This window comes from Ambystoma mexicanum, chromosome 13 (assembly GCF_040938575.1).
Source record: "Ambystoma mexicanum isolate Mex_15411 chromosome 13, UKY_AmexF1_1, whole genome shotgun sequence".
NCBI lineage: Eukaryota > Metazoa > Chordata > Amphibia > Caudata > Ambystomatidae > Ambystoma > Ambystoma mexicanum.
In genome coordinates this window covers 207,271,978-207,295,962 of record NC_090938.1, presented here as the reverse complement: position 1 = coordinate 207,295,962, position 23,985 = coordinate 207,271,978, and the positions used below count along the sequence as shown (strand labels likewise).

Here is a 23,985-nt window from a genome sequence, read left to right as displayed (position 1 = left end):
AAAAGCTATCCAATAAAGCCCGAATTGCTTCAAACCCATTTTCACACTGCACCCTGTGACGATTCACAGGATTTCGTCACTTCCTCCCAGAGGGGAGCCCTTCCCTGTGAGGATAGGGAAGTGAGCCTGCGATGCAATATTTCCCCCCGGCGTCAGTCTACGGACCTCCCAGAAGAGACTCCTCTTTTGGGGACAAGGACTCTTGTTCCATGAAAGAACTCCCTGCTCCACTTTCCTTGAACCCCCTCAGACATCACTGCCTCAGAAGGCACAACCTGAACAGACCACTGTGTGTTATTGTAATACAGCTATCAATAGTAGAACCCAACACAAATCCACTGAGAAGAGTGAAGGAGTAATGCTGATCACTCCTCCAGAGCAATTAGAGAATACTGTGAAGAGTGGAACTATGGAGTAAGAAAGAATGCTCCAGGGAAAGAGAAGGATAAAGATCCCCCGCTTGGGAGGACCCATCTCAGATGCATAAAAAGCAAAGAAGGACTTGCTTTAGTGAGCCGTTTTTCACTGAGCAGGTGAAGCCTGGGAAGTTCGAACCTGGGAGAGGAAAGCCAGGGCATTCTGGGATGCCCTTGGTCGCGAGGATGTGGAGAACGAAGGAGGAAAGTGGTGCAGGAGCCGGCAGCAAGCCAATTTGTGTGCGTGTGTGGCAATCATTGCCAGGTGGCGGACTGACTGCATGGTTCGACAAAGACGCAGAGACTATCCAGCGCTGGAAGCGTTAATCGAGATGATGCGATTCCGACCCCCACAGGAACAACCAGTGGCTCCAACCCGACAAGATAGAAGTAACCGGAACGGCGGGAGACACCGGGGGAGCCAAGGCAGCTAAACAGCAAAGAGTATCACGAATGCCGAGAGACTCGTCATACTCATCTCTGTAACGATAAACGCAGTAAAACTAAGACCAAGAGACTCCTCGAACTCGTCCCAGTAACTGTGGAAGCCGTAGAATGCATAATGAATACCATGGGACTCCTCACACTCATCCCAGTGATTATAAAACATAAAAGATATATTAAATATCTCAGTTGTCCGGAAGACCAAGACGATAGCAAAGGGGAACAGAAGAACCTACATTGTGGTTTCCATAAAGGGAAGTATTTAGAAGTATTTAGAAGATAACAAAGTGGTATAAGAAACTGGGGACACTGGTCTCCGTGGAATGAGGGACTGTGAAACAAGTAAAAGTGAGAGAGATATTGAGGTAAAACGCATTCAGAGGAATAAAGGCCAAAATTGAGTGGGGAAACGAGGAACTGTAAATGAGTCCAGACGGGATACCTGAGAGAAGGTGGGCTTCCTTGAGGAATTGAAGGAACTGGTTAACTACGACACAAGGAACTGTCTCAAGGTAGACTATTATGGCTGAGAAAGTCTTTCCAGGGGAAAGGGGTCTTTCTCCTGGAACCCCCGTTTGTTTTGCTAATACAATCATTAGTTGTAGGGTCATTGTAGGGTAGTTTTTGGATGGAGGGTGGAATATTTTGATTTGGACTACCTCACTGAAGACAAGCACCCTAGTTAGATTTATGTTGGGTAAGGGAAACCCCTGTTTGGTAGGGATAGATTGGCCTTTTGTTTGTTATTTCAATAAAATCAGTTGGAAAGGCCACCTCTTGTCCATCTCTTTCTGCTGACCTAGCACAACCCATTAAAATCTTAGATCCTCACCACTCCTGGTCAATCACACAGTTTAAGTTCAACCGGGTCAAACAAGTGGGCAAATTCCTTTTTATGATATTCACTTAATGTTTTACTGTAAGACTAGTAACACCTTACAGCTTCGAGGAAAGGTCTGAAGACCAATTGAGTCCAGCTTTTGATTTTGAGGTTTCACTGACTGTTAGAGTTGTGAATCCCAGATAATGGAAGTTTGTCCTCGTGTTTGGGAGCAAACGCCATATTTGGCTTGTTTCAACTCTTGTGGTTATCAGAAAGCATTTGTTTGCCAAAGAAACGCCACACTACAAAACCTGCATCACAATTAAGCAAACAAAACGGTTTTAGCTAAAGTTATTGAATGCAGTGAACAAACTGGCACAAATGCAAAGCCCTCTCGTGCTAAAACGGAGACTGATGGACTACCTGCCAATGTTCTTTAATGGTAAAGTTAAGAACAACAACAGGGTTCGAAATTGTGATTCACTGAGCAGGAGCTGAAACCAGCTCCTGTGTGTCGGGCATCACCCAGTGGGCAGGAGCTACCGCAGGGGCACCAGGAGCTACCAGAGATGCTCCTTTAACATTTTGCATGAACCATTGTGTTTAAATGTGTTCTAATTCTTCATTAACTGTCTCAAATATTCAAAGTTATTGTCACATTTCTATGTTTGGAAGGCACCAGTTGGCCCTAGGAGACAAAAGTAGCTTCTGGTAGCTGTTGGTTTCAAGCCAACCAGGCTCTACTATGCTAGAAGCAGGAGCTAAATAGCTCCCAGCTCCCCTAAATTTCGAACCCTGAGCAACATTACCAACTTACTCCACTATGCCCTAATTTCCCAGTCGCAGCCTTCATCATATTCCGTATCAAACTGGAAGTTTTTACTGGTATTGATATAGTGCCGCACATGCCATTTGCATAACCTCTTGGTACTTTGGGTCCTACAAGTAAATGGTGGGGTTATGAGGGTCATGAGTGCAGGGTTCAAAATTGCTGGGAGCTTTGTGCTTTGCAAAGATACATAACTCTGCGTTTGCAAACGGTAAGGGAGTGTTGTGACACATCTAAAAGACATTGAAAGCATAAAGAGCCGTGTAAATTTGACAAAGAGGTATAGTTTGCATGTTGTGTTGATGTTCTATTTGTGGCCTGCTATGTAATTGCTCCTCGTTCCCAAGAAGTAGGTCTTACTTGCTGATGCATGACACCCAGGAGGTGCTTTTAGCTCCTTTTCATTAAATTCTTAATGCTGTGCGTGGGATAGTAGGTGCCTAGTAAATTCTTGCTATGAAATCAGATGTGAGTGGCAGTTATGGAATTCTGGATGCCTGGCTTGCATCCGGGCCAGGGGTAGGGAGGGGGTGCTTTGTGTATATAAAAAACGCAGAGCTTATAGTTTGCATGTGGTGTAGCAAGAGTCTGTTAGTTGGATGATGTAACAAGTGCTAGGTGCTAGATGTATGTGATGAATGTTTTATGAGGTCAGGCAGGCCGGGGGAGGCTATTATTGGAGGGTTGCGTGGATGTCAGTAAGGGTATGAGTTTGGGACTTTGCGATCAGTCACAGATGAAATGCACAAGCCATGCATAACATAGCTAATATGCCAGACGACTTTGCTCATTGCATGTCCACCACACAGTAGTTGAATTCTGGAGAACTTGAGCAAGTGTCCAACTGCACCACATGAATTTTGCACTTTAATTTACTTTTGGCCATATTTGGCGTAAAGGATAGTTGGTGTTGCCAGAAATAGTGTGATGTGTCACAGGCATGATCATTCATGACTCAGCCTAACACAGGTTAAATCAAAACAGAGTAGCATACCTAAACTGATATCTTGCATCCGTACCCCAGGAAGAGTCTCAACCTTGTTGAGGGCTCCTGCTAACCAGACTAGCAAACTGAAGGGTATTGAGGGCACACTCCACAAAGATATCTACAGAAGGACTTGCTGTTAAGATGCACCCTCACCACTCTTTGTAATCATATTCAAGCAAACCAGCAAACTGAATTAAGTGACACGTAGTGCCCTCTAAAACAAGGCTCTAGGTGGACTGATCCCTAAGGTGAGCAATGAGCCACAGCTACCCTCTTTCCCCTCCACTATGGGCCTAGAAGGTGAATTTGTTACGGGGGTAGGTGACACTCCTCTCCTGAGGAACTCTGGGTTAAAACCGAACACCAGATAAAATTAGGGGTTGAGATCTGAATGATATGACTAGTTCGGTAGATTACCTGGAAAGGTACACCCTACAATTTGCCAGTACAATTGTGTGATGTTGTATGGGCGTGCAGGTCCTTCTCTGACAGTGGCAGTGCACCAGCACCCACCACTGTGGGAGTCAGGCCTGGTTTAACTGGATGGGTATACTAACCTATCCTCAGTGTTTCCATCCCCCTCCGAGATTTGGAGCCCTCCCCACAAGCGGCAAACTGGCATTGTCTGTGCACATTACTTATATTTCAGTTTTTACTGTACTACTTGATCTGGCAGTCGGCCACGCACAGGTACAGCAGGCAACTCTCAGGGCAGTAACTCCTCTTCAATGGGACTGGTGAGCTCTGGTCCGTAGATTCTGGAAAAGTAGAATGTTTCTATCCACGTGGATGGAAATGGCTGGTGCTGCAGGCAGAAAATGGACAGAGGAGAGGAGCACAGGCCACAGAACAGGTTTGAGTGTAGTCTGAGAAAGTGTAGGTGTTCAGGTGCTCTTCATATGATCAGGGACCTAGACCTGGTTCTGGATCCGAGTCACCGGCACCAGAAAATGAAGTGAAAGGCAGGCCAAAATGGGGAAGGCCGCGTGGGGAGAACCAGGCAGAGCCACAGTTTTGGGTCAGGGATTTATCAGACCCGATGACCTGTGCATTGTATATGCGTACTGGGTCTCCCCTCTGGCAATAACAGGCAGGCTACCCAAGAAGGTGAGCACACAAAAGAATGCACCAACGTCTTTGCAGAAATCGGGAAACACATTTATGACCGACAGGGAAGTGGGATCATTGCCAGCAAAGTAAGTTAGGCACACTAGACATGGATGGTGGTCGGTGGGCACAATGAGGTGCATTGATGAGAGGAATACTGTCTAGGGACACCCAGAAGGAGAGTGAGGGTCGGAAAGAGGGGCGCAGACGGGTAGAGTGAGACTGACAGATGCAGGGACTGGGGTGGGGAAGAGTTCCCCACGAAGAGGTGATTCACTGACCGTAAATCTGGCAGCTGTTGGCTGTGCCTGGGGTGGGAACAAGTTTACAAGATGAAGAGTACAGTGGGGGATTCAAAATCATGCAATACATTAAAATGCACTATGTGACATTGTATACCTTAAATGCAACAAGTGACCTATATGAGAAACGCAGGTATCCACCTGTGAAGACTCAATTTCCACATATCCCTGGATGTAGCAAACTACGGACTATGACAGTTTTTTTCTAAAGTCCACCCAAAGGCACTTTATAAAACTATGCCATGGGCAATATAGAAACTCCAGCTCTTAGTATAAGGCTGCACTACCTGGTATGTTTGGTAGCAATGACAGAGCAGCCAGGCTTATTTTAAGAGGGAGAGAGGGCTGTAGAGAGGTACAAATAGCATGTAGTATTCATAGGGTCCAAAGAAAGACTTACACATTCATGTATTGTTCAAATAATGGTTTATTTATATACACAGGCAAACATTCTTTAGAAAGGTAAGTACTATTATCATTCATAAACACACTATAATAAACAATATACTTTTGGTTATGTAGAATAGCAGTATGATATTCAAGGTCAGAAAAACCCAGTGTTACGCATTTCAAATGGCAGTATGCTATTCACAGAGAGTAAAACCACATTAGTAGACTTTTAGAATGACAGTATGTAATTCAAGGTAATCGGACCCTATTGTTAGAATACTGTTATACTTATTCAGTTTCAGGAATAATACAGTGTTACAAACCATGTTACTTTCTAGAATAGTGGAACACAATTCAAAGGTAAGCAATAACTTGTGAATTACTCTTCAGATGGGCAGTATGTTCTTCCAGGATAAGTAAGCACTCAGTATACACATTTAGGATGGTAGTATGCTATTCAAGGTGAGTAAATCCTGTTAACTCCTACGTGAATTCTATTTCAGGAATATGTAGGTATACCAATGTTACTTTTCAGAATAGTTGAACGCAATTTTATAAGGTAAGTAAGGACTCTATGACTTTTCAGAAGGGAAGTAAGCATTCCAAGGTAAGCAAAACCTAATGTTACACATTTTGAATGGTAGTAAGCTATTCAAGGAGAGTAAAACCCTATTGGAAGTAAACCTTATTCTTTTTCAGAAATAGGTAGCCACACCAACCTTACTTTATAGAAGTGGAACACAATTCAAATGTAAGTACATAACTTTTTATACTTTTCAGAATGGCATGAAGTAATTCACAGGTAAGTAAGAACTTTATAACACTTTGTAAATAATTCTATTTCAGAGATAATCAACATTACCACAGACATATATACCGAACCAAGAACGGTAAATGCAGTTTTGGTGAAACCGTGGAACTGTGAGAAACATAAGGAGTTTTGTCAAGAGAAGGATACCAGGCAATTGAAATACAAGAGAAGTCCTGGCAGCAGACTACACAAAGCAGTTGGAATTGCATAGAGAGTCCTGGCAGGTGAGTTTAGCAGGCGAGTTGCAAAGCTACAAGAAATACTACAGGACAGTGTTTGCTAGACAAAGGAGACACAGGTGTTAAAGAACTACTGTTAGAGAACTTGGTGCCCTCCAGAAATATTGTGAATGAAGAAGAGGCACAGAGGAACTGTTAGTAAAAGACATTGCCATCCCATCTCAGAATGCAGGGGAAGCGAACCACCTACTGGGTCCAAGGTCTTCTACCGTGGAGAACATTTTTGTTGGCGCTATTCTAATTTTCAGTCGTGAATTTCTTTTTTTTTTGTTGCCATTATCAGGTTGAAGACATTTCCCTGCACACTTTTTGTTTGTAGTCTAAGAGTCAGGATAGGACGTTTTGGACACAAGGACGGCTTTTCAGTTATTGACATCCTGACGCAGAAGGATTCCCCCTTTTTTTTTCTCTTCCTTCCTTTCTTTGGTTTCAGGGGGGGGGGGGTTTCTTGGGGAAACTCCCCTTTAGAGGCATTTTCCCAACCCAGTTTCATTTGAAACGTCTTTAAACAGAAACGTGACTATTTTGTGTCCGGCTTTAATTTCTGACCCCTCACAAATAAGCCGCACAGTACCTCAGCTGCGAAGAATTGCTTGCAAACGGACGCTTTCCCAATGAAGCAGCACAGGACCCGATCTCTGGATTCTTGGTTGTGGTGACGAAAGCAAGGACACTGGATGGGCCCCCAACAAAGGATTCTTCAATGATTCATGTGGATTTGGCACCCTTTTCAAGGTACAAGATGTGAAACGGTCATCGTCTGATCGATTTGCCTTGCTATCTCAGTCCTTGTGAGGGGACTTCAAGGAGTGGACTTTTGCTTCTGGAGATCCAGCAGGAGTCCATCGAAGTTTCCGCGAGATTCGTTCACTGGAAGATGTTGCACAGCACTCGGCCTCAAGGTCCCAGGTTATTGGCGGTTTGCAGCCCCAGAAGGTCACAACTCGTCGTGGGATGCCTTGAATTGCAGGTCTTCTTGAGACCGGTTGGTCCCATCAGCCTAAGGATGGGGGCCGGTGGGAGGACTGTGTGTTAAGCGTGCAGGAAGCACGAGAAAAACTGACAAGTGCAAGAGTGCACTCTGATGCAAAAGGATGTGAGGTGTGCAAGAGCATAAGAAAGTAAAGGAAGGTGCAAGAGTGCACTGTTGAACAAAAGGAACAGCAAAGGGAAGGTATAAAGAAGGGGTGCAGGAAGCAACTGAAGGTGAAAGGTTTAAAAAGAAGAGCAAGGAATAAAGAGGGGGGTTACAGATCAGTGGTCACGTCTAGGAGGAGCAAAGAACCAGGCAGTTTTGAAAGTCTCTGATTGTGTGCCACAAGTGAAGTGTGTGTGAATGATCTGTGTTTTAAAAGGAACGGTACATCCTAACAAGTTGGACTTGTATTTGAAGCCAAAAAGGGGCCTATGCTTGGGGAAGGGACCCTGAGAGGCCTAACAAAGAAAGCAAAGTACATTGTGACAAAACTGAATAGTGTTTGCTAATGTTAAAGGTATTTATGTAGCGCACCGTCACCAAGGGAATTAGTCCCCAGGTGCTCTGGCGGATCTGTAAACAATGAGGGTGGGTACGTTCGTCAGGAGGAGGGGTGTAGGAGAATGGGAGAAGTGGTGTGCTGTTGGCAGCTTCACTTTGGTATACACCGTGCACTGAGCTTCTGGTGTGGGTAGCGGACCGGGAGAGACCTTGTGTGCTGTAGGTGCTGTTTGTCTGGTTGATGCAGTGTGGTAAAGTGCGTGCGGTTTGCTGGGCGAGAGATGGTTGTGTGAGGTTTTGGGTGGGATTGGTATGCAGAAGTTTGGAAAGATTGGGTTAGTGTGGAAACTGAAATGGGCGAGCCTGCGTAAGGGAACCCCGGAGAGGCCTAAGCAAGTTGGAAAGTTTTTTAGTGTTGAAAGGATTGAAGCTCGGGTAAGGGAAACCTGAGAAGTTTCAGAAAGAACTCTTTGAGTTCTTTTGTGGTGTGTGGTTTTTTTTTTTTTTTTTTTATTTGTATTTCCTTTTTTTTTTTTTTTTTTTTTAAACCTGGACAAGTTGAAAGGGGCCTGAGCTTGGGGAAGGGAGCCCTGAGAGGCCTAACTTGTTTTGATTGAAGCTTGGGGAAGGGAACTCTGAGAAACCTAAAGGGAACTGTTATGTTTATCTTGTGGTGTTTGCAACTTAGATAAAGCTTGGGGGAAGCGAACCCCAAGGAATCCAAAGACACTGAAGTTGTTCGAGAATATCGCAAGGGCTCTGTGGAGAAGGTCTTACGAACAGTCCTTTTTTTTTATTGAACTCATTTTTGTGACATTAACCAAACTACACCTGGTGAGAAGACTACCTGAAACCAACCTTGGTTTCCTGTTTTCTGTTGAACCACTGTTTGTTCATTTTTAAAGACTTCTTATCACATTTTTGTAAAGGGTGAGGGCAAGCATCGGTTTAGACGCAGACGGACCTTTATTTTTGGACTATTAGCCATCAATTAAGGGAACCATCCCTTTAGAGTTGTGGCCAGTCAGGCATTACATAGTAGTAAGGAAGAGAATAGTCATAAGCTACCCCTGCTTAGCCGTGTAAAGGAGGTAGGTTTTAAAAAAGGCACATAGCTAGTTTTTGCAAATGTTAGCTATGGAAGGTCACGAGGATTTCAATTTTTTTTTTTTTTAGTAAATAAATGTATTTATAAATTCGTACACACATCTAAAAACTGTAGGTTCACAGAGAACTGAACATGTTGAGGATTCATTTGAGCCAAAGTAAGCTTGACACAAAGTTTTCAAACTGTTCTATACATCACAGTTTAGATGGGTGAGGGTTAGTAAGATATTGTGCGATAAATTCAATACTACTTGAGAACTGGTAGTATTTGTTGTCGACACAGAATTATGTTTCTAGTTCGGGATGGAGTCAGCCTTCACTTGGATTAGACTTGTCGCTGGTGAAGGGTCCGAACTGTCATCAGGACGTAGTTCAAAAAGTGAGTGCCTAGATGGAGAGATAACATGTCAGAAAATGTGTTGGAAGTAGGGGTGAACTTTAAAAAAGAGCTGCGAGATTAAAGCCTACCTTAAAGTATGTTAGGCATTACACCAACATTAGAAAATAAAGGTTTTGAAACTAACAATTTTGAGTCTGTGTCTCTTGATACCATGACTGTCTTACAATACCCATTAAAAGATTAAAATAAAGGCTGAGTGTGGGAAAAATATTCCCACTCACTCAGGAACATAGAAAAATAATCCACAAGTCCAGCAAAAAGTGCTGGGGTCTCACAGGTGAGTGAAATTTTGCATAGTGAAGGGCGCGTCTCACTCTGCTGTTAGCTGTGGCTGTGCACTCTTTTGCCGGATTGAGTGTTGGAACTTACCTTATCCTGCCTGGAGGCCGTTTTAAGCCGCTATTCCAGCCAGTTTTTTCCCCCTCCTTGGGACTGCATCGTTGCCATGTCGTTGCTCTGCCCCCTTCAGGAAGTGAGGGATAAAGGCAGGCGGAGCTACCCTTGCAGTGTTAAGCCAGCGCTAGTGAAGGGAGCGTCACACTCTGCTGTTAGCTGTTGGCTGCTTGGGTGCCAGCTGCCCGGCGACTCACACTAATAGAACTAGACTTACCATTACCGGTGCTATAGGAGACCGGAGACTGCGGGCCGTATGCCTTTGATCCGGCTTCGCCTTCAATCACTGGTGCGTTTAGACCGTCTATCAGCCTAGATCCAGCCTCAGGACTATTTTGGGGCGTCTTACCAGCAATAAAGGCGCAAAGTTCTGAAACTAGTGAGAAGACTCTCAAGATGTCTTCACAAGAGAAAAGGAAAACTAAATCGGCAAACTACGAGGAAGGAACAGTAGCCGCAGATGCCAAACTCGAAGAGCCGGGTAGGCTTCACTGTAGTGAATGCATTACAACATTTGCGAGCCCAGGCGACTCGATCCATCTCGACTTGCAGACCCTGCAAAATGCTAGTCCCTCTACCCACTCCCTGTCTCCGATTTCGACCCAAAAGGGTGAGCCCCTGAGGGGACTCCACCATCCGGAACCATATACAACTTCCTCCTACCTCTCTTCTAAAGACCTGCCCTCGGTTTTAAACCTTAATCCCCCAATTCCACCTTTGAGGTCTCCTACCAAACAACGCTCGCCTCAGGTTTGGCGGGGAAACGGGGCCGCAGTGGAGGGGCCGCTCTTGTTTGATGCCATCGCCAGCCCATCAGCTGACCCAGTTGCCATGTCGGGGTGAGCCAATCAGGGCCAGGGGCAGCGGGGGATCGTTGTGGCTCTGAACACTGAGACGGCTCTGAGCGAGGACGTGACGCAGGAGGAACAGCAGAGCAAGGCGGCGGCAAAAAGATTGCACAATATAATTCAGCGCCTGGAACATGATCCTGCTGATAAGAAATCTGGCAGCCCTGTCTGCTCACACAAGCCTTTTAAGGTACCCATGAACCAGCCAACGGGCTCCTCTTTGCAAAGGTCAAACCCTTCACCGAACCATAGAGATACGCCAAACATTAAAGAGGATACTATACCACCGAACGCCACAAATTGAGACAAGGAAACACATCCAGTAATTGCTAGTGGCGAACTTCCTAGACCACAGCTATACAGCTAAAGACTTTCTCTAATGAAACTTTACCTACTTCAGAAGATTTTGAGGACGACCTCAATATTTTGAAAGCTCACAACCTAGCGCCAGAATTTAGTGTATCTGCACCTGAGCCATCCGTAGGAGAACCCACTGGAGACACCACTTCTACAACCCAGTCCTCTCTACAATCTAAGAGGAAAAATGAGTAGTCAAGCTGTCTCCAGAAGCAGGTAGCTCCTCGAACTCCCCGTGTTGTAACATCAAAAACAAGCATTACTCTATCATTCACTCGGCAGCAGAGGGCCCTTACAAAAGCTCAGTCTAGGAAACTGTTTCCTAATAAACTGTATACCAATAATCCTATTGGCAAATTCTTTAGCAAAATGGATAAAACATTATCGAGCAATGCAGGTGAACTGTCCGATGCTGAAATTTTAGAGGGACTGTCCACATCCAATGGTGATAACGCCTTTATTTTCAATGAAAAGAAACATACTGATACAGGGGATAAACCGTTAACGCCGATACGCTGGCACTACAGGCAAGCAAACCCACCTCGCCCAGCTTGCCTGATTCACCAGCCGAACACTCCCTCCACCCGCTTGGGCCATAACAAAGTGCACCAAGTGACCAAAACTACTATTCCTCCTCAAAAAACAGAAAAGGTTAAGGAACCATGGATTGCAAGTCTCGATCCTTTGATGATGATTAATGGCCAACCTGATACATCTATTATCCAGACTGGCTTCAAAGAAGATCAATCAACCATTCCATCTTAAAACCCAAAGAAAAGCCATCTACCAAACAAAACAAGCCGACTTCACATCCAAAACTGACTTTATTTATCCCTAGAGAGGGCACCCCGGTGGATATAACAAGATCTACGCCTGTTACTTTCTCACAAGGGAAACCTCATAGAGATGCAACTAGTTCTATGGAAAAAAATTCACCTGGGAAAAAGATGGACATTTTTGCCATAATGTCGGCAGTCACGATTGCTTTGGCCCCCTTTGGGAAACTTTACGAATCTTTAAATGAAACATTAAAAGAACACACTTTCATGACTGCTACCATGAGTGCTAAGTTATCCCACTTGGAGGGCTACATTATGGCTACTGAAGCCTGGAAGGCAAACTCGAGAGACAAGGGATCAATGACAGAGATTCCTTACACACTAACTAACTTAGCTGAAAAGAAAAAACAAGGTCTTTCTGATTAAAAAAACAGTCAGTTGAGGCAGAAACCCAAACATTCACAACATCAAAGACAGAATCACAGAGAATACCCTGGCGAAAGAGGTTACCACCTCCGAAAAAATAGATCTTTCAGGGAACCATCAATCTTACAATAACGACAGGCACAGGGGAGAACCATAAAGAAAAATGGGGAGAAATTGATGATAGCTCAACACACGGCCTTCCTCCTGCTGCGAGCGTGCAGAAAGCCTATTCCCAAAAAAGTCGGAACAAGATCGCTCCCCGAGCGCTCTCCAAAGCCCGGTGATAAAGTGGGCCACACGGGGTAGGCTCGAAGAAACGGACATCCAAATTCTACTATCTTCAAGATCCGATCGACACAACTCCAAGATTGAGCCCAGTAGATTAAAAAAAGTCCAGCAGAATAAATAATCCAGATGCCACCAACACCCAGACTAGAGAGCCTGAGGCTAAAAAGCGTCCGCATCCTAGCAGTAACCCTCAAAGAGCAAACACTTCTGATACAAATGAGATTGCGTTACCATAATAGAGAAAAAAAAATCTGACTCAAATAAACCAAACAAGTACAACGATTCCTACTGCAGCGGCTCTAGATGACGCTGATAGCGATTCATCGATCTACCTAACATCAGCGTTTATTCTGTAGAGAATTTGGATTATGAAATTCCGGTTCCCATTGGGAAAAAAAGGAAAGTCTCATTTGCAGATGATCCACTAATTCAATCAGGACACCGGAAGCTCAGCCCCAACAAAAATATCAAAGCACGGAAACTTCCTCCAAAAAAATCCCATGGGCTCCAATTGGAAAGAAATTGTTTTAGTCCAGAAAGAAGAACCATACATCGTCTACTGGCCGTAAAATTGAAGAAGGGCCTTCACACAGAGCAAAAGCCAAAATGAACATCCTGTGGCTAGCCCGAGACAACAGAGATCAAGCCATCCAAGACACAATGAAAAATCGCCCAAGGATTCAAGAATTTTTTAAGGAAAACGGGTCTCTTAATGCAAGAGAGATCGAAATCCAACCTTTCCCTTGAGCAGAGTTACCCTTCAAAACAAAACAGTGATGATAGTCTACGGAGAAATCCGGCTGACAAAATTAATAACCACCATCGAAATAATCGGCATCCATCTTCTAGTAGATCCGTTCGACAAACTCGAGTGTCAGCAGTTTTTACGCACATAAGCAAAGCAACCAGAACGTTAAAGCTCGAAAAGATGGCAAATACCAACGACAAATCCATCTTAAATGGAAGAGAAATGGTGAAGCTCTTCAAGAGGGCCTTGAACGAACATCAATTCCGCAGCGAGGACATAAAGGTCGTAGAATTTGCCCACAAAGAGAGGACTGATAGCATCTTTCTACATATTACATCACAAACAATAAAGAAAGTTTTGATCTCATCCTCGGTAAGCTTACAAAAGATGAGCTACCAACTGCGCAAAACTACGTCTGAGGAAAGGGGTATGGATTCCCACAACACAAAGTGTGAGAAAAACATTTGATCAAATGTACCAAGTGGGAACAAGGGGATAGATAATGTCAATCTACCTCTGTTGGTGAAGAGACATTCACAAACCTATCCAGTTGGGTCTTCACACCTGAGCAAAGGGACCCGGGTCAGTGACAGATTACCATCAAGAAACCAGCCCCTCGACATTAGCCGAACAAGATCCATACCTAGGTCCTCTGTCGCCTACAGGATCCTCGCATTCCAACACAGAAAGAGACGTCTTACGAAAACCAGTTGGTCCCCGTGTCAAACTAGAGCTCTCAAATCTAGAAAGAACATGTTAGACGTCGCCTCATTTACAGACAAACGGAAGACCAGTGACAGATCAAAATAGATGGGCCTGGATTCCAGCTGCTTGTCACAGTACACCAGGCAATAGCAACCAAAAATGGCCAATGACAAATGCCACAATGTACACTCAAAATCGGCTCATGGAACACTCGAGGTCATTCCTTCTTACTCAGGTGGGCGAGATTAATTTGAGTCAATTTGATCTCCTGACCTTTCAGGAAACCTGGCTCTGTCTCCCACCGACCATAGACTGATTTGAAACATTACTCGCCCCTGCGTCTAAAGGTCTTAAAGGACGCCCGAGCTCCGGTCTCTTGATAGCCGTGCGGATAGGAGGAAGCCTGAGAATAAAGTGCGGCTTGGCTTCATTGACCTTCATTCAAGCAGCAATATTGATCTGGAACCAAATCTGGAGTCCCCTCACAACCACAAGAGCAGATTCAGTCTTGCTTGTGAATGTATATTGGAATCCTTGCGTTCAATCGACCAAAGTATTCCTGAGTGAAGTGGATTCTATCCTAACCGAGACAGTAAAATCCCATAATGTAGACCATATTTTGCTATGCAGTGACCTCAATTCAACTGTCCTTGCTCAAGGAGGGGCAAATGTTGTAAACTCGGATACATCTTATTAAAGAATTAAATCAACTTTCAGAGGACTCTCATGTGCAGAATTCATGGATTCCTTGGACTTATACAACCTAAACCAATTGGACAATTCCACAGAGCAGGAACCCTCTTGGGAGAGTGCAGGCCACAAGAGCATCATTGATTACATTTACGCATCTAAAGAACTTTATGCACTTACTGACTCATTTAAAGTGTCCAAAACCACTGGCAGTGACCATAACTTTTTATCAGCTTCTTGGCCCTCTTTCAAAGAACCATCACTGGCAATGCCACATCGGCTAGAAGTCAACCTCCAAGGTACCCGTCTAAAAATCTCTAAAGAAGCCCTCATTCTAATAACTTCTACTTACAAGGGAAACTTCTTACTTGGAAACAGACGATGAGAGAGCACTAAACCTGGACTACTATCCATTATTGGTCCCGCATGTACAGCCGAGATCTACAAGAAACTGTCTTGGCAATTACCATTTGCACAGTCGTAATGAGGAAATAAAGCAAAGAAAAGCCGGGCTTAGAAAAGCATCAAGACTAGCCTTATCAGTGCCATCGGCTGAAAATATTAATCGAGCGTCGGCATTAAAAAATAAAATTAAAAAAAAGCTAAAAAAATTGGCTAAAATCTTCTAGATGGAGTCTCTATCAACAAGATGCTGAATTAATGCTAGGGGCCATCTGCAAGAGAAACTCTAAAGATTTCTGGTCCATCGTCATACAAAGAACAGCCCCGACAGCTTCTGCAATCTCATGTACCATCAGCAAAGACACTTGGATGAAACACTTTACTGAACTGTTCAAACAAACCCCTATATTACCAAATAATGGGGACAAACAAATTCCCAGCACTTGGGTTATCCCATATGACAAGTCAACCATTTTGAAAAAAATAAAACAGCTCAACAACTCTAGAGCCCCGGGCCTGATGGAATATCAAACATCCACCTAAAGCAAGATCCAGAACTATGGGCCTCTTTGATCTTTTGAGATCTTCACTAGGTCCCTCGCCACCAGAAATCCACCCGGATCATAGAAGACAGCTACCATTGTTCCAATTTATAAGAAGGGACCGAAGAATGACCCCATAAACTATAGACCTATAGCGTTACTTGACGTTATTGGCAAACTATTTGGAACCCTGATCCTAGACATATTCCAAGCTTGGCAAAAAGAGTCCAATACAGCGGACCCCTTCCAATCCCAATTTGTAAAACATCTAAAAAGTTCAATCAACATATTGATGATAAACATATTAAAGGTTAGAGTCATGGATGATAACCCAAAAATATTCATTGCTTCCATAGACCTGGTTCAGGCGTTCGATTGTGTGAACAGGTTAAAACTTTGGGCAAAATTAGAGAAGGCCAGGTGTCCAGCTACCATCCTTGATCCGACCAAAGCACTACATTCTGAAACCTCAATGAGGGTGCGCCTAAACGCAGAGGGCCAATTATCTTCCTCCATACCTACAGCTAGGGAGGTTAAGCAGGGTTGCCCTATGGCGCCTCCCCTCTACAATGCTTATATGGCCGACATCAAGGACAATGAAAACAACATTCATTCTTTTCCACCAACAATAGGGGAAGCCAAAGTCACCCGGCTCCTCTATGCTGACGACATAATACTCATGGATCAGACAGCTGTAGACCTACAGCGCTAATTAAACAGCCTGGCAACATACCTCAAGAATAATGACCTGGACTTCAATCCAAGCAAAAAAAAGATACTTATTATTGAAAAGAACAACACAAAATCCAATGGAAAATTCCAGTGGTTCATGAACACGGGGGAAAAACTGGAACTGGTCAAAAGTCTCAGCTATCTAGGGGTCAAAATTTCACTGAGTTTCACTGAGGCGACGATGCAAGAACATCTCTTTGCAAAAACCAGAACCCTCACTGCTCAAACAGGAATTCTGGAAAGAAAATTTGGAAAATTCTCATTACTCCCGGTAATACATTTTTTTTCAAAACAAAGGTTGTGCTGGCAGTAACCTATGGGGCGGATGCTATGCCCCAATACCATCTACACTGTGGATCAAACTTGAAGGTTTATTTAGGTGGCAAGTTTTGAGACTTCCACCTTCGACACCCATGGCTATAATCCAAAGAGAATTATGCCTTCCATCAATGAAATCAGTTGTGAAGAGGAATATATTCCTGGGAAACATCTTACGAAATCCAAGACAGAAAATCCTGGAAATACTCCACAACAAACCAACTACTGGCAAAAGCAGAACTCTTAAAGCTTGGGCCAAAAACTATCTCGAACTGCTGGACAAAATCGGTAGCTCTCAATGGGAGCTTGAATATATTACAGATAAAGTCAAGGAAAAAATGAAGATCTGGGATTGGATATTAATACAAATCATCCATGGATCTCTTCTGGGTCTCACACAAAGTAAACAAGGTCAGAAAATATCAAAAATAATTCCCTGACAAAGGGCTTCGAACAACATTCTTGAGGGCTCGGCTTAATCTTATGAAAACAAATGAAATACTGCACAGTCGAAAACAATCAAAGTGCAACAGTTGTCGTTTCTGTGACAAACCAACTTCCATTGAAACAGTGCGACATCTTCTCATACTCTGTCCAGGGACTACACAACTCGGGTGTATTCGCAATCAACCTCATAGGCTCCAATTATCGACATTATCAGAAGAAGCCTGGTGGTACAGGTGGTGAGAATTTATCCGACTATAGCCACAGCTAAATTCCTCCAGAGCCTCGACCTGCATGAAAAAGCTCCAAAGAATACTCCACAAATTAGAAACGAAGAAATCTAATTTTTTCCCAACCCAGACAAAGGAGAGTAATATTTTGTAAAATTGTCTAGTCGCAATAAAAAAAAATATGAAAATCTAACCTAACCCCGACGTATTGCTAATCTCGCTCTTGAACCTAAAATGGTGGGAATGGGTCACATTGCATCTTGATTCACAGTTAAACCAACAGTACTTTCCATGACAACCAGTCCCTATTTACACCGTCCAGAGAATATGGAAGTATTCCTTCTGGACACCAGAGCAGAGATTCTCTGGCCCCCTGTACAAAAACTAATCAGCCACACTTCTATATGTTGGTGGTGTTGGACAAGGTAGTCCAACGTAAGAGCGACATCAGTATTTTTAAGTTATATAGAGTCGGCCTGGATTACTGGATTAGTACAAATTATTATAGGAAAAAGAGGCCCAAAATAACTGGACTGTTTTAGGAGATTGGATTTATATTGCGGACTTAACATAACCCCCTTAATTTCTTATATTGCTACAATTATAGTTACATACTCAGGAGAGCTAACATCTTTTAATCATTTTTATTAGTATACAATATAATTGGTAAATATACATATATCTACTTATTATAACAATGTCGAGTAATTGGAGCGAATGTTTAAAGTGACTTGTGCTACCACCAAAGTGACATGTGCATTGTGCCTTTTATCTAATACAGCTAGTAATCTAAACAATGTATTTAAATAAAATTAGAGTAGATTGCTCACATATGTTGGCTAGCCAGCATACACGATCTAAATATTCAAGACACGTTTCAGTTTGTCTGTCATATCTAGTTGTTGAAGGTTTATATAATACCGGAGACTATCAATATATAGCTCCAAAAATATTACAATGTATTAATGTTGCGTCTGTTTCAAATGCAAGGCCTCTTTTTCGTTTAAAGTCAGACAAGGTAGACCATTGTTTAGTCATTTTCAAATTCTCCCTACAAGTCAGTAGGGAATGCATTGGTATGGTAAAATACAGTGTACCATTTTACCCTTGGTATGGTAAATACGTAAGCGGGTAAAACTTTTTCATTCCTCTAGTGTTATGTTGTTACAGTGAAGGCCAACCCTTACATAGGGAACAAAATTGCCATGATTACAGGGTAACGAGTATTACTTTGCATCAAGTCCAGACAAGATTTTCATGAAAATAGACTTTCTGCAGCATGGGGTCTGGCATGGATTCACATGATCATGAATATTCCCTGTCAGGCTGGGAATCCTCGGTAAAATAAAACTGTTTCACTTTCATTTATAAACTCTCCAGTAAACCATTCACTGAGCTCTGGGTCCTACTGCCCCAGCCAATGACTGCCCTCTCCCTAAGCTCCTCCTCTGGCAGCCATCTTCAGATTTTTACCTCACGTCCAAGTGTTGGGAGTCCTCGTGTTTCGCTCTTTGAGTTTTTGTGTTTTTCAGGCTTTGTTGCTAGATAATCCTATTTTTGTTTGATCAAGCCTGTGTGCTCTATCGTTTCTTCTTCCCTATAACGGGGATCTGTTTTTTGGCATCTTTCATCGTGGCTCAAGGGAAGAATCATCAAATGTTTCTTCTTTGAAGTTTCTAGAAGGCCATCGTGCCTACACTGCGCACCGGACCATGTCGGAGGAGAAGGATGGGGCTTCCCTCTTCAGGCTCTGCACCAGTTGCGGTTTAGGGAATGTTTTCATGGAGGATGAGCATTCCCAGTGCCTTTTATTGTCTTCACTCGACGCACAAGGCGGAAGATTGCGAGATCAGCTGTGGCTTTACCAAGCGCACAATGAAGGATTGACAAAGCAGGCTGACGGCGTGGCTCAAGTCCAAGGTCCCTGTCCCGTGTGGTTCACAGGGACATACCTCTGCAGCCAGCCAGAGCAGGCTTCTAAGTCCTTTTGAGGGCGCTCTGTCCGTGGGGGTCCAAGACCAGGCTAAGCACTGCGAGTCCAGGTCCGACGGGGGTGGGTCACCGCGCGAGCAGGTCCCACAACTGCCAGGGCACGTTCGTCATCTCCAGCAGCCTCCATCTCTAGCCATTGCTCCAGCTCTTTGTCAAAGAGACAGTCAGCTACCCCGGTGAAGCTACGGGAGAAACCAGAGAAGGCCAAGCAACAGGAAAAGGTTTCCAACCTGCCCGTGAAGGCCCAGGTGGTACAGGCTAAAACGTCTGCGTCTATCGAGCTAGTGGCGGCCGCTCTTTCGAAGGCAAAAGGGACTGACCCAGCCCAGGGTGCCCCAACGGCAGCCAGAGTGGCTCTTCCTCTAGGTGGTAGGCTTCGGCCATACCACCGGAAAAGACCTTGGAGAAGAGGATGCCGTCCCTTAGCACGAGGCCGACCCTCTCGGGAAAGAGGGGGGTGTGGAAGAACTCCAGGGCACGGATATGTCGTCTTCCGACATAGAGGATGAGGCTTCCGTCCACACCATCCCAGAAGAGGTTGGGGACGGCGAAGACGAGGGCGTCAAGGACGTTCCTGCCGGAGGCGGGGGGAGGGGACCTAGGCGCTGGGCCCAGCAACCCTACTCCCCAGGCATCTCTCGGAGATCTGTTGCATGATATTCTCTCGACACTCCACACACTGGTGTCAGAGATTCAGAAGAGGATTTCCCCCTGGACGAAGTAGTTTCCTTCCACTAAATGATCGCACGCACATCGGAACTCTTCCAGCTCACACCAGAGGAGAAGGAGGGTTTCCTGTATCAACGCCAGTAGGCGAAGACTAAGACCATTCTGTCAGTACCCCTCCTGGACGACGTCTGCGATGAGGGGCTGGCGCTGCTGAAGAACCCCGCCTCAGCCCTGGCGAAAAGGGACTGGCTTGAAAAGAAATAGGGTACCGGAATATGCACCCAGGTGTTTGCGGTCCCAACCATCAACGACTTAGTGGTCTCGGCTGCGGTGCGGAAGAAATCGTCCAATCCTTCGTCCTCGGTCTCAGTTACCTCGGACAGCAAGGGGAAGAAGTTGGGTGCCATGGGTAGAAAGATCATCTACTCGGCGGTGATGACGGTCAAGGTGGCCAACGCATTGGCTATCCTGACCCGGTACGACCGGGAGCTTTGGTACAAGATGGCTCCGATCCTGGATTTCCTCCCCGAGGGCAAGCGGGTCAAGGCGATGGAGATCCTTCAGGAAGGCGAGGTGGTGTCGGACCACGCCATTACCGTGGCCCTGGACATTGCGGACAATGGGTTCCGCCAGATGGGCAACAGGGTTTGCCTCTGTCATCGTGGCTGGCTGAAAGCCACCAACTTTAGGCAGAAGGTCCAGACAAGGGTCTTGGACATGCCATTCGACAGAGACAATGGCCCTCATTACAAGTCAGGCGGTGGACCATGGTGCTATTAGCACCATGGTCCATGCCGGATTCCGCCATGGTGGATGGTGGAATTACTGCCCCATTCCAAGGTGAGTGGGGACGTAATTCCCTGTTCACCATTTGCCCTTCCCCATTCCCATTTTTGCCCCTTAGGGCATAATGGGGATGGGGAAGGTGCTAATTACGGCACCGTAAATTACGGTGCCGTAATTAGCACCAAGGTCGCTTAGCGCCTTGGACTTTAACGCCTGCAAAAAGCAGGCGTTAAAGTGTGAATCAGGTGTTAAGGGTTAACGGCGCCGACGGCGCTGTTAAACCTTTAACGCCTGACTTGTAATGAGGGCCAATCTCTTCGGGAAGGCCGTCCATGAATCTCTTCAGCCCATCAAGACAGACGGCCCATGCCCTAGGCACGCTGCAGCAACACCGTTCATCCTTTAGTTCCTCAGGAGGGAAGTCGGGCAGATCTTCGAAGGGTTTTGGCTGCGGATCGTCCTCTTACCGGCAGCCCTCCCGTTCCATGACCCAGGAAGCCTACAGGGGTTGCTCCAAGGCCTTTGCGGGTGGCTGCCATTGTTGTCAAGGCTCGCAAAGCGGTGCATCGGCCTCCAAGCAGGACTGAACTGGCCAAGACGTGGGGCCCCCACCCGTGCACCCCGGTGGGAGGCTGGCTGGCAAACTTCGTCACCGTGTGCGAAAACATCTCCACCGATCGATGGGTCCTGGACGCTCTCGCCCACGGACACACTTTGGAGTTTCAGCAAAGTGTCTGTGGATACCACCGGTGGCCCGGCAGGAACAATGCATTCCTCAGCTATTGGGGTGATAGAGCTGGTTCCGAAGCGACTCCGGGGCTATGGAGTTTACTCAAGATACTTTCTGGTAAGAAAGACCGGGGGCTGGAGGGCCATTCTCAATCTACGACGACTCAACAAGTGCATAAAGTCCAAAAAAATTTGGGATGGTCACATTGCAGCATGTGCTCAGCCAACTGTGGAGGGAGACTTCCTGTCGTCGTTGGATCTAGAGGACACATACTTCCACGTCCCCATTCACGTAAAACATTGCAAGTTCCTGCGCTTTGTCATACAAGCTTCTTCCTCAGGTGGGGGGACCCCAGATCTATCTATTTGCAACAAAGTGCCAGAGGTTCGCCAGCAGGTTCCCCCACCCGGGGAGTATGGGGGACGCATTCTCCTTCCCGTAGGAAGACCTGTTCCTGTACGCGTTCCCTCCATTACCTCTACTACTACAAGTCATCAGTCAACTGAGACGGTGTCGGTGCAGGATGATCCTCGTTGCATCAGCGTGGCTGAGGCAGATCTGGTACCCGGACCTTCTCAGCATGTCAGCGGCACCTCCAGTCAAGCTACCAGTGGTCGCGGATCTGCTCGCCAGGAAAGGGGGTGCCACCCTGCACCACGACCCAGGATCGCTGAACCTGAAGGCCTGGCTCCTGCAGCATTAGAGTTTGGTGGGTACGAGCTGCCAGCGGATTGCAGGGAGGTCCTTGCTATGGCCAGGGTGTCATCGACTCTTAAGTGCTACGGGCACAAATGGAAGCGTTTTGCGACTAGGAGCCGGTCGCAGAAGATTAACCCTTTAAGGGATGAAGGGCTGGCGCTGCTGAAGAACCCTGCCTAAGCCCTTGCGAAAGGGGACTGGCTTGAAAAGAAATGGGCTACTGGAATCTGCACCCAGGTGTTTGCGGTCCCAACAATCACAGACTCAGTGGTCTCGGCTGCGGTGCAGAAGAAATGGTCCAATCCTTTGTATTCGGTCTCCGTTTCCCCCGCACAGCGAAGGGAAGAAGTTTGGTGCTGTGGGTAGAAAGATCTACTCGGCGGCCTCGACAGTCAAGGTGGCCAATGCATTGGCTATCCCGGCCAGGTACGCTTGTGAGCTTTCGAGCCAATGCATCAAGTTCCTTTCTTGGAAGACCGCTTTCCTCGTGGCCATCACCTCTGCCAGGAAAGTGGGTGAGATACAGGCCCTGTCCTGTAAGTGACCCTACTTGACTTTCCACGAGACGAGGGTGGTGCTGCGGGCGCACCCCTTTTCATGCTCAAGTTTCTGTCGGAATTTCATCTCAACGAACCCTTGGTGTTGCCTGTGTTTTTCCCGATGCCGGCTGAAAGGACTTTTCACTCGCTGGATGTGGCTCGAGCGCTGAAGTTTTTTGTGGCTCGCACGTGGAGTTTCCGGAAGACTTCCCAGCTTTTTGTGAACTTTGGTCCTGTGAACCATGGTGGGTTCCATCTCCAGGTGGCTCTCGGGCTGCATCACTCATTGTCACCGGTTGGCAAATCGACTGCTGCCTGGCCGTCCGAGAGCCCATTCTACCAGAGAGATCGCTTATACGACGGCGTTGCTGCCTGGTGTGTCCCTGCTGGAGATTTGTAGGGCTGCTACGTGGAGGCCTACGCACACCTTCACGAAATTCCACTGTGTGGACAGGGATTCCAGGGAGGAGTCCGGAGCCGGGCAAGCAGTGCTACGCAACCTGTTAGTTGAAGGTGAGCCTGGTGAGGAGGTAAGAGTAATTGCTTTTGTTGAGCCTTGCTACCTCCTGTGGTTGTGTATGTATGTACTGCTATGTATTCTTTATTAAAGAACATGTGAATCCATGCCAGACCCCATGCTGGAGAAGGAACAAGTTACTTACCTGTAACTGTGGTTCTCCAGCATGGGTCTGGCATGGATTCACATGCGAATCCTCCCTCCTGCCCCTCTGCGGCTCTTCTTGGTCATATTGCCACTTTACGTGCTACCAAATCTGAAGATGGCTGCCAGAGGAGGGGCTTAGGGAGTGGGCAGTCATTGGCTCGGGGCAGTATGACCCAGAGCTCAGTGATTGTTTTATAGGAGAAAGATAGTTTATAAACGAAAATGTTTTCTTTTACCAAGGATTCCCGGCCTGACGGGGAATATTCATGAGCATGTGAATCCATGCCAGACCCATGCTGGAGAACAACAGTTGCAGGTAAGTAACTTGTTCCTAATATCTCTAACTAAGGTGTTGATTGAAATATGGGTTCCTAAAGTCTGTTTGTAGGCCTTTATATTGCTAGTTGGGGTCGACCAGAGATACTCTGACATATAAGGGACCAAAGATTAACAGTTCGTACCTGGGTTACCTTAGGATTTGCATTTGTTCCACTGAAATTCCTTATCTCATAGGAGATGGTGCTAGAGACAGATGTGCATTGGATTGGTTGTGCAGGATATTGGTCCTTATGGTAAGTATACGCCCCAAATGTTAAAGAAAGGAATTTGCTTTTGGTCTGCTCTGGTGCCTTTCTGTCGGAAATCTGAAGGGGAAACTCACTTTTTGTAAG

The 23,985-nt window shown here is 45.7% G+C and overlaps 1 protein-coding gene across 1 annotated transcript in view; it reads left to right on the top strand.

The window, feature by feature from the left end:
* Positions 1–23,985, top strand: part of SARS1 (seryl-tRNA synthetase 1) — a 345,554-nt gene that overhangs the window by 59,722 nt on the left and 261,847 nt on the right. The gene's annotated exons all lie outside the window — the stretch shown is intronic.